Raw genomic sequence first — 11,060 nt, forward strand, 5'->3', positions numbered from 1 at the left:
AGGTGTCACGGAGACACTTCACCAAAGGGTGATTACGGCATAGGATTATGACTCAACGATTACACCGACTTACGTAGGTTACACGATTAGAGCGCTTTTGTTAATTACACGCGTAAGATATAACAGTAATTACAGAACGGAAATCAACACAGAAGTATAAACACCATAAGCTCTATTAATTATCCGCTGCGATTACAATGGGGTCCGGGCCATTAAATAGGTTTCCGGCCCGTAGTACAAAACGGTGCCTATCGCACCTATTCGGGATCCGTCTGGATCTGGAACGGCATACTGTTTCCAGTCCGTCCGTCCACACTATGCTTATTTACAACCATACTTAATTAATTCCTTCACTCCGTATTTTGGACTCCTTGCCGGCCGGTAACAAGGATGGCGGTACCAGTGGCGGGGAAAAGGATCAAAGCCTTCAAAAAGCGGCATGAGGCTGAACCGGACTCGGGCGACCTGGATAGCGACAACGACCGCCTCGGAACGGATGCCGATCTGGAAGACGAAGGATAAGCGTGAGCCGGTCTTCTCCGGCAAGACTCTAATTTTGGCACATACCGGTGGATGCGTGGTTAGGTGGGGGCGGATGTCGTGGAGAAAACCATCCCTAGGTGGAAACCGCATATAACGTGCGTAAACTGGCCCTTACACGTGGGCACAAGTTTTGTTGTATAGTACGTAGATAGGTACAAGTCGACTGAGGTGAAATCCTAGGTAGCATGCATTCAGTAGGGAGAAAATCGAGGTGTATCCCTGTCTGAAAGGACAGGGAATAAACATGATGTAACGGGTGGTAACGGCCTCCCTCCTTGGGCTATAAAAGAGAGGGAGAGGTATTGAAAAAGGGATCACGTTTGTGGAGGATGAAGTGTTGTCGGACTGGAACCGAGCGCTTTTCCTCTCCTCTGTCGTCTCCATAATCGTTCTGTGCAGGTTTTGGGAGGCTGACTCTGCTCCATGGGACGTCCGAGTGCTTCTGACAGAGCCTCCATCTCGCGTTCAGTATCTGTGTGTGTCTATGTGTGTGTGTGCGCGCGCATAGGCATCGGAGCCCATCACTCGCCGGCTTGCCGGTTGTAACACCTTGATTTATATATACATAAACATTCGTTCTGTCTCCATCTCACGTTCTGTAGCTAGTTGCAATTCCTGTGATTCTGTGGGTCTGTGCGCATGTGAATTACATCGTTAGAGTCCTTCCCCTCCCCTCATTCGGTTATTTCTCGGTCCGAGGCCCTGGTGGTCCCGCCTCGTTCTCCACGCACACACGACGAACAACGCGACATGTGAAAATCCCCGGCATTGAAAGAGCAATGAAAGATGCAAATCAGAAACTGAGAAGATTAGATAGAGAGAAAAAAACCGTTCAAAGATATGGTTATGATACATACATGGTGATGCATTATGCATATATGTGTAAAGTGGTACAAATCCTTGATCTTAATAGTTTTGAAGAACCAAAAGCTGAGAAGAAATTGTTGAATGCAATGCAAGAAGAAATAGATGCATTGGTTGAAAATAAAACATGGGATTTGGTAAAATTGCCAAAAGGAGAAAATGTTGTGGGTTGCAAATGGGTATACAAAACAAAGCACGATTCCAATGAGAATGTAATGAGAATGTAAGTTAACATAAAACAAGTCTTGTTGCAAAAGGATATACTCAAACGCAAGGAATTGATTATGATGAAACATTTGCAATGGTTGCAAAAATGGTAACCTTGAGGACACTACTTGTTGTAAGTGCAGCCAAAAGAAGGTTTATGCACCATATGGATGTAAAAAATGCTTTTCTACATGGCAACTTAGAAGAGGAATTATACATGTGTCAACCACCAAGGTTTGAAGGTAAGAAGCATCCAGAATATGTTTGTAAGCTGAAACTATGGACTGAAACAAGCACCTAGATCATGGCACAAGAAACTTTCAGAATCTCTAATAAAAATTGCTTTCAAGATGTCAAAGGCTGATCCAACATTGTATGTAACGAAGATGAATGATTGCATTGTTGTTATTTTGATATATGTTGATGATTTAATCATCAGAGGTGACTCTATGGCTGAAATAAGCAAGTTGAAGAAAAATCTGGAAATGCAATTTCATATGAAGGATTTGAGAGAGCAGAAATACTTTCTTGGCATTGAGGTAATCATATTTGAAAGTGGAATATATTGATGCAAAAATAGTATGTTACAACTATGCTGAAGAAATATGGAATATTTGGATGCAATCCTATTCATGTACCATTGGATAAAAACCGCAAATTGAGGGCTAACTTGGGAGCAAAAATAGCTAATGTGAATATGTATAGATCTATGGTGGGCAGCCTCATATATTTGACTATAACATGACCTGATCTAAGTTATGCAGTTGGATTAGTCAGCTAGTTTATGCAACAACCAACAAAGCCGCATTTGGATTGCATTAGAAGATTTTTGAGGTATGTAAAAGCTACTCAAAACTATGAACTGTTTTTACAGGGTTGGTCTGGACATAGAGCTAGAAGGATTTACAAATACAAATTGGGCTGGAAGTCAAATTGATAGAAGATCCACGAGTGGATATATGTTTACATTGGGAAATGCAAATATTACATGGAGTAGCAAGAAACAAGCTATTGTTGCACTATCAAGTATTGAAGCTAAATATTGAGGAGCTGCAATAGCTACATGTGAAGAAGTATGGATTATAAGATTGCTTGCTGATTTGGCAGAGTACATAAATGGTGCAATCACAATTTGGTGTGACAATATGAGCAATATTCAACTCGCAAAAAAACTAGTGTTTCATGCAAGACCAAAGCACATTGAAGTGCATTATCACTTTGTTAGAGAAAAAGTGATTGATGGGGAAATATACCTGCAATATGTGAGTACAAATTAGCAAGTACAAACATTCTTACAATGAGACTAAGCATAGAAAAACATACATAGTTTTAAGGACATGTTGGGAGTTATAAGCATATTGATATGATAGCTAGAAAGCATGAAGAAAAAAAGATTGAAGATGATCACAAGAATGGAAAAGTTGAGCTTAAGGGGGAGTGTTGAGAAACAAGCTCAACAAATGCAATGTGTTGACTATCAGTAACTGAGATCTTCCATAGTAGCTATTAGGAAATTAGCTACTGTAATGATGATGTTAGACAATATAGGTAAAATAGCTATTCATAGCTATTTAGCTATTCACAGCTAAATAGTTGAATATGTAAGTCGCTAACAATACTTAGGTAAAAAAGAGAGTGAGAGGAAAATATAGAGATAGACGAGAGAGTTTTTTTTAAGTAATGAAATAGAAGGTTTTTGGGCTACTATAGAGGTGAGTCTCCTTCCCCCCATCCTTCTCTCTTGAACCCTAAACAATCCTACCCATCACATGTCCATTGTTGCACAAAGAATAACCGTAGCGCATTCTTAACATCCGGCATGTATCTGAGCTCAAGCAGAGTTTGGTCTCCATCGGCATGTTAGCCGAAGCCAGGGACAGGATGGCGCTCAATGAGTCGTCATGGCTGATCAACTGTAAAGAATCGGGTATGATTCTTGTGTAGCAGAAGAGATGTGTGTTATGTGTATGTTTGAGAGGAATTAGAGGAGAGAAGAGAGAACACAAGATAGATAGAGAAAGGAATACTCAAGAAGAAGATGTATATTCACAAGTAAAGTAAGAGATACAAAAATGTAGCATTACAAGGAGTCATTACCGACTTAGTATGAAGTAGGAGAAGGGTGCTTTATATATAGTCACCCTCTCTCTTCATTAACTAACTACAACAACCACTCTCTCTTGGGTAATGTGAAGACTCATATGAAGCGTAAGTGTATGCGGAAATGTATGAGGATCGGTCTCAGTCCGTACTTAGAAAACAACACAGAAAGAGAAACAAAGATATACACAGATTGAAGCTTTAATGGAAGCTCTATTACGTTCTCTGTCTCACTCTCTTAGAGACTCGATATCTGATATATGGTCAAGAAGATTATTCTTTACAACCTTAGGTTATTGCTTATATACTAAGCCCTAACTATGTGGAGGAGTTCACACTAGGATACAAAGTTGGAAGGAGTCAGCCTTTTATGCCAACAAACTCCCCCGTAAAAGGACTACTCTTTCTTGCATATACAAATGTTTGGGGTTATCTCCCCCGTAAATCTAGATTACAAGATTATCCTAAATTTACATTACAAGTCAGTTGGCATGCGGCTGAGTCGGCAAAGGTATAATAAGTGTAGATATAGTTGTTCCGATTAGGTCTTACCTACTATCCCCCGCTCGGCTTTCTTCTGCTTGGTCACTTGTTGTAGTTCCATCTTCGTCCTTAGTGCTCCGAAGCGTAGATCTGGGAGTGGCTTCATTAGGAAATCAACAATGTTCACCTCGGTGTCGATTTTCCGGACTTCGAGCTTCTTCTCGGTTACGAGCTCCCGGATGTGATGATACGGCACCTCAATATGCTTCGTCTTTGCGTGGTAGACGGGATTGTTGCATATCTATGTATGTTGTTTGTTGTGCATAACTGACAGGTCCTCATACATACTTCCACACATATTCGAACACCATATCTCACAAATACACCATGTAACTTTTGGATTAGGGCTCGACGTTCGTATATGGAACTTCAACTAGGAGAGGCCGCCTTTGAAAGTTAGAAGCAAATCCTCTTGGATCCTGGCCGTCTAAGACCAATGGCATTTCATGCTATAGAAACACCTGGAGATTCAAGTCTTCTTGACTCCATTCGGGAGCATATTAAGACTGATGAATTCGCCCAAGACATTTTGAACCATATTATCTTAGATCATGCTTCTTGCTCACAATGTCCAAATCCTCGTCAAGACTACAACTAATACAGTTGGCATGATGGTTTACTTTTTCGACAAAATCTATTGTATGTGCCTGATGGTCCTCGACTCCAAGTCTTGCAACAATGTCATGACACACCAATGGTTGGACATTTCGGCATCCACAAGACATTCACATTAATTTCTCGAAGATATTGGTGGTCACGGCTTCGCCATTTTGTTAAGGATTATGTTCGTAGTTGTGATACATGTTACCGATAAAAAAAACCCCCACAATCATCCATATGGATTATTACAATCATTCCCTATTTCTGAGAGCCCATGGAAATCTATTTCATTGGACTTCATTACGGATCTACCACCTTCAAAGGGTTTTTTATTCTATTCTCACGGGGTCTTCCAAATGATATTACTAGTGATCGAGGTCCCTAGTTCATCTCAAAATTTTGGAGGAACATGTTCAAACTCTTACATGCTTCTTGCAACCTCTCTTCCAACTACCATCCAGAAACTAACGGGAAAAGTGAGCGCACCAACTAGACATTGGAGCAATATCTTCATTGTTTTATCAACTATCAACAAGATGATTGGGTCAATGTCCTACATTTGGTGGAATTTGCTTACAACAACTTAGAACATTCTTCTATTGGATATTCACCATTATTCGCGAACATTGGGCATCATCCTCGTTGTGTTGAGATCGAAGCCGGCCACAACCGGTTAACACACTAGCATATGCGGGAGCAAAGATTCAATTAACAAAAAAAACAAAAATATAGAGACAAGGTATTTTAACGTGGAAACCCCTAATAAGGAAAAACCACGGGGGTCCACAAACCTTGAACTGTTCACTATATGAGAGGAATAACAAAGAACTCTCAGTCAACAACCTCGAGCTCGTCTTCTTCGCTTGAAGGCGGGTACGATAGAGATGCATCCGCACACACACACTCTCTCTCTCACAATGGCAGACCTTGTACAGTTACTCACAATGAACTACTACAACGTTTTTCCCTAGTTATATTTATACTGATATAACTTTGGGTCTATTTATAAATTTGGCCCAAATAGGCGAAGTAAGAACATCTTTACATATGTGTATCCTTTCCCAATCCCTATCCAGACTCAAACCGGACTCGAACGGATCCGAGTCCGATCTTTCTTCTCCTTCGGATCCAACTGATCCGACTCGTGTTCTTCTTCCCAGAACTCCCGACAAACCTGAATGTTGAAGATTGATTCACCCGACTCCAAGAAATTCAGGCTATCCTTTCGCACAAATTATGTGATGCTCAAAACACTCACAAGAAGGTTGTCGATCATCATCGACATGATTCATCGACTAAGTTTCAAGTGGGAGATTGAGTATGGCTCTTACAAGATAACATTAAAACCACGAGACCTTGCTACAAATTGGATTATTAGCGTTTTGGCCCATATGTGTGTGATATTTGGTAAGATCAATCATGTGACATTTTGCCTTGATCTTCCTCCTTCTATGCGTCTTCACCCGGTCTTCCATGTTTCACTTTTGGAGACATACACAATGAGCTCTATTCCAAGTCTGTTACATCTCCCCCACCTCCAATTGAAGTTTTGTCAGGGATAGTACTAGAGGCAAAGAGAATTAGTACTAAAGATAGTGGAGAAGAATGAGGATTAGTACTAAGAAGGGAAGGAGTGTGTGAGAATCACTAGAGGGAGAGAGAGAGAAGAGAGAGAGAGAGAGAGAGAGAGAGAGAGAGAGAGAGAGAGAGAGAGAGAGAGAGAGAGAGAGAGAGAGAGAGAGAAGAGAGTAGAGAGAGAGAATGATGACAACAAGAAGTATATTATATTATATGAAGAAAGATACAAGAACAACTAGATGTATCCGTAGATGTGGAGGTAGATCAAGGCAAAAAGTAACATCATTAACTTTTCTGTTAATACGGAAAGGGCCTAACCATCGATAATCCAATTTGTCACACAGTTGAGTAGTCTTGATGTGCCGTCATAATAACTATACTCGATCTCCAATATTAAAACAGGATGGAAGTCGATGACGACCAACATAGTCCTTCTATGTTTGCTAGGTGCGATGTAGGTGGGTAGATATTTCTGCTTGAATTTGTCGTAACCACTCCAAATGATCCTATGCACTAGGATTTGTAGGTAACTCGGGAGTTTCTATCACACACCAACGAGGATGATAGCCGATATAAACGTAGAATGGTGTAACCCTAGTAGAGGAGTGGATAGAATTATTATAAGCAAATTCAGCAAAGTGTAGAGTATCTACCCAATCATCTTGTTGATAGCTTATGAAACACCGAAGATATTGTTCCAACATTTGATTGGTACGTTGTACTTGTCCATATGTTTGGGGATGATAGTTGGGGGAGGGATTGTAGGTGACCTTGAGCATTTTAAAGAGATGCTTCCAAAATTTAGAGATGAATTGCGGTCCACGATCACTGATGATATTGTTAGGAAGACCATGATGCCAAAATACCTCATGCATAACAATTCTAGTGGTTTCTTCACTAGTGATTTCTTTAGTACAAGGCACGAAATGTGCCATCTTAGTATATTGATCTACCATTGTTAAGATTGCATTGAAGCTCCTCGAGTCCGGAAGATTTGTGATAAAATCGAGAGAAATAGGTTGCCATGGTTTGCTTGGGATCGGTAATGACTCCAACAAACCATATGGATGATGTTCGACATCTTCGCTCTACAACATGTATTACATGTCCGAACATAGTCTTCGATGAAGCTTCTCATATGAGGCCATCAAAATTATCGTTGTACTAAATCCAACGTTTTAGTACTACCAAAACGTTCGCCTGTGTATGTGTCATGACAATTTTGTACTATTTGAAGGCAACACGTGTTGAGAAGCAAGCTCAACAAAGCTATGTGATGCTTATTCAGAAATAAGCTATAGTAGCTATTACCTAATTAGCTACTTGTTGAGAGACAAGCTCAACATCGGCCGGTTCGGCTGAAGAAGCCGAGGACCGGATCGGTTGGGACCAATCGGCTAGGCCGAGTGCGTAAACCGGGAGGTCGTTAGGAAAGATATTCCGTAAGGAATATATTTGGGAGTTAGTGTAGGAGCTCTTGATGAGCATTGAAGTACTGTTAGTACTTCGGTCACTCCTTCTAGGGCTTGTATAAAAGTGTTCACTGAGCACGTCTTATGTACAGACTGAGTATTATTGTTGAATATAGTTTTTTGTGTCTTCTCTCTCACTCTCTCTGTCTCTCCCGCGTATACCGTGTAAGCTCAAGCTCTCCATTAAACCTGAGTTTCCTTCCTTCTGTTCGGTCTTCATACTTGCTTCCACACGTTACTTTTTACATGGTATCAGAGCGCGAGGGTTGAGAACCTCTCTGCAGCCGACACAGCTTGACGAAGAAGAACGAGAAGAACGATGGATAGAGGCATGGCGAGCTCGCTTCCAACAGAGAAGCTTGACAGAACCAACTACGCGTCTTGGTCCTACAAGATGCACCAGTACCTGCTCAGGCACGGCTACTGGAGTTATGTCGAAGGAGCTAATGACGCGGCACCTGAATCGACACACAGAGACTTCCCGTCGTGGGAGCAATCGGCGAGCAGGGTACTGTACTGCTTCGCGTCGTGTGTGGGCGAACAACTATTGAGCTATGTTCGGGATGCAAAGACGCCGAAGGGTGCGTGGGAAAATCTGAAGAAGATTTTTGCCGTGAGCACCACAGCCAGGAAGCTTCAGCTCCGACAGGAGTTGGGCAACCTACGACAACGCGACTTGTCGGTGGCGGACTATACCTCGAAGATCAAGGATATCTGCGACTCCCTCACCTCCATAGATGTGAACATCGAGGAGAGCGAGATGGTCCAGATCTGTCTCGGAGGTTTGGCGTTGAAGTTCGGAGCGTTCCGAACGGCTGTGTGTACCCGGGAGAATACGCCGTCCTTTTTCGACTTACAGTCAATGCTCCTGGTAGAGGAGAACCACGCAGGTGCGTCGACGAGCACGCACACCGACAACAAGATGTTGTACACGGAGGGAGAAAGGCCCCGTGGTTGTGGCAGACGAGGCGAGTCGGTACGCAATGGAAGCGGCCGACGAGATCAAGGAAGATGGCATCGAAGTGATGCCGACAGCAACTCCGGACCCTCCGGAAACAAGGGGAGTCGAAGCGATGAGAACCGGCAAGGGAAGGCCATCGCTGAGTGCTGATATTGTGGCAAGAAAGGCCACAGGGAAAGTGAGTGTTGGAAGAAGCACGCCGATTCGGAGAGAACCGGTTCCGGAAATGGCTCCGGACATACCGACAAGGGAAATCGGCAGTGATCACACTACGCCCAAGACTCTGGGAGAGTCGGAGAAGGGTCTGTCTTTGTGACGAGACACGAAGCAAACTCAATGAAACAGAGCACCCCGAGATCGGATGAGGTGTGGTACGTAGACTCCGGCACGTCAAACCACATGACGAGCCATAAGGAGTGGTTCTCGTACCTTGAAAAACCGATAGAACCTGGAGTAGTCGCAACAGGAGACGACACTCCGCATCTGATCGCGAATGTCGGAGAAGTTCCCCTTAGCCATGTCGGGTAGAAAGGGAAACTCATGAACGTGTTGCACGTCCCGACAATCACGAAAAACTTGGTCTCGGTCGGACAGATCGTCGACCAAGGGATGGAGGTTCGGTTTACACACCTCGGGTGCTTCATTGAGGAAGAAGGCCGTGTGATTGCGCAAGGGCGCAGAGACGGGAGGATGTTCATCCTCAACTCCACTGACGGCGGCACCGCAATGTTCGCGAAGGGACAAAAGAACGAGTCGGACATCGACTTGTGGCACAAGCAGATAGGCCACGTCAACCCCCAATGGCTTCAAGATCTGCAATCGAAACAGGTAGTGTTCGGATTGCCCAAATTTAGTGGCCGAAAGGCACAAATTTGTGAAGCTTGCCAGCTCGAGAAGCAACACCGACTTCCTTTCCCCAACGAGCGAAACCGGAGCCGGAACAAGCTCGACCTTATACACTCCGATGTATGGGGACCGGCACAAAACGTTAGTCTTGGCGGGAGCCGATATTTCGTCTCCTTCATCGACGACCACACGCGACACACGTGGATCTACCTCATTGAGAGGAAGAGCGAAGTCTTCGACTGTTTTCGGGACCTCAAAGGGTTCGTGGAAGCCAAAACGGGACAAAAGATCAAGTGCTTGCGGTCGGATGGCGGGAAAGAGTACTTTTCCGGTCAATTCAACGGTTACCTACAACAAATGGGAATTTGCAGCGAATTCAGTTGTAGATACACGCCAGAGCAGAACGGCGTGGCCGAGAGAAAGAATTGGTCAGTTGTGGAAGCGGCACGGGTAATGCTGGAGGAGAAGAGCTTGCTCAAGTTCTACTGGGCCGAGGCGGTAAGGACCGCGGTATACATCCAGAACCAGATTGGAGACAAAGTGTCGGCGCACGATTTCGGAACGAAGCCGAACTTGCGACACTTGAGGGTGTTTGGTAGCATTGCGTATGTGCATATACCGAAGGAGAAAAGGAGGAAGCTGGACGCAAAGGCCGAGAAATGCATCTTGGTCGGTTACTCGGACGAGCAGAAGGGTTATAAGTGTTATAACCCTCGCACCAAACAAGTGCGTGTCAGCCGCGACGTTGTGTTTGACGAGTCCGCGTCCTGGTACCTGCCCCCGACTACAAACCTCGACTCCAATCCGAGCTCTGACGATGAGGTCAACGAGGCCAAGATGCCTCCGGATGAGCCCAAAATCGAGACCCGCGAAGAGAGTCCGATTTCGCTTCGTTTAAGTGGACCGATTGGACAACTCAGTCGGTACGACCAGTCCAATGAAGAGCCGGCGAGTAGTGGAGACTCGGCCGTGCATTCCCCGCGCAGGAGGCCGAGGAGACGGCTTACGCGCAAAGAGAAAGGGAAGAAGAAGGTGTCGGATTCCGGCACAGAAAGGAACGAGTCAGACCGACGCGAATCCGACTCCGAGGAAACCGTTGACAGGTCTTTAAAGAGGAAGACCGCGTCGACTGAGAAGGCCTCGACATCGGCTAATGTGAGATTACGCCGATCTACCCGCCAAAAGAACCCAATTGTGCGGTTCGGTTACAACGAGTACATGGCGCATCATTATGCGTACATGACCCGTGTAGCGGAAGTGCGTGAGCCAGAGAGCTACGCAGAAGCGGCAAAGGACGCGAATTGGCGCGCCGCGATGGAGGAAGAGATGCACGCATTGGCGGAGAA

Source organism: Azolla caroliniana, unplaced genomic scaffold (genome assembly GCF_043228905.1).
Source record: "Azolla caroliniana isolate FFs.n. ecotype wild unplaced genomic scaffold, voAzoCaro1.0.p SCAF_18, whole genome shotgun sequence".
Taxonomy (NCBI): domain Eukaryota; kingdom Viridiplantae; phylum Streptophyta; class Polypodiopsida; order Salviniales; family Salviniaceae; genus Azolla; species Azolla caroliniana.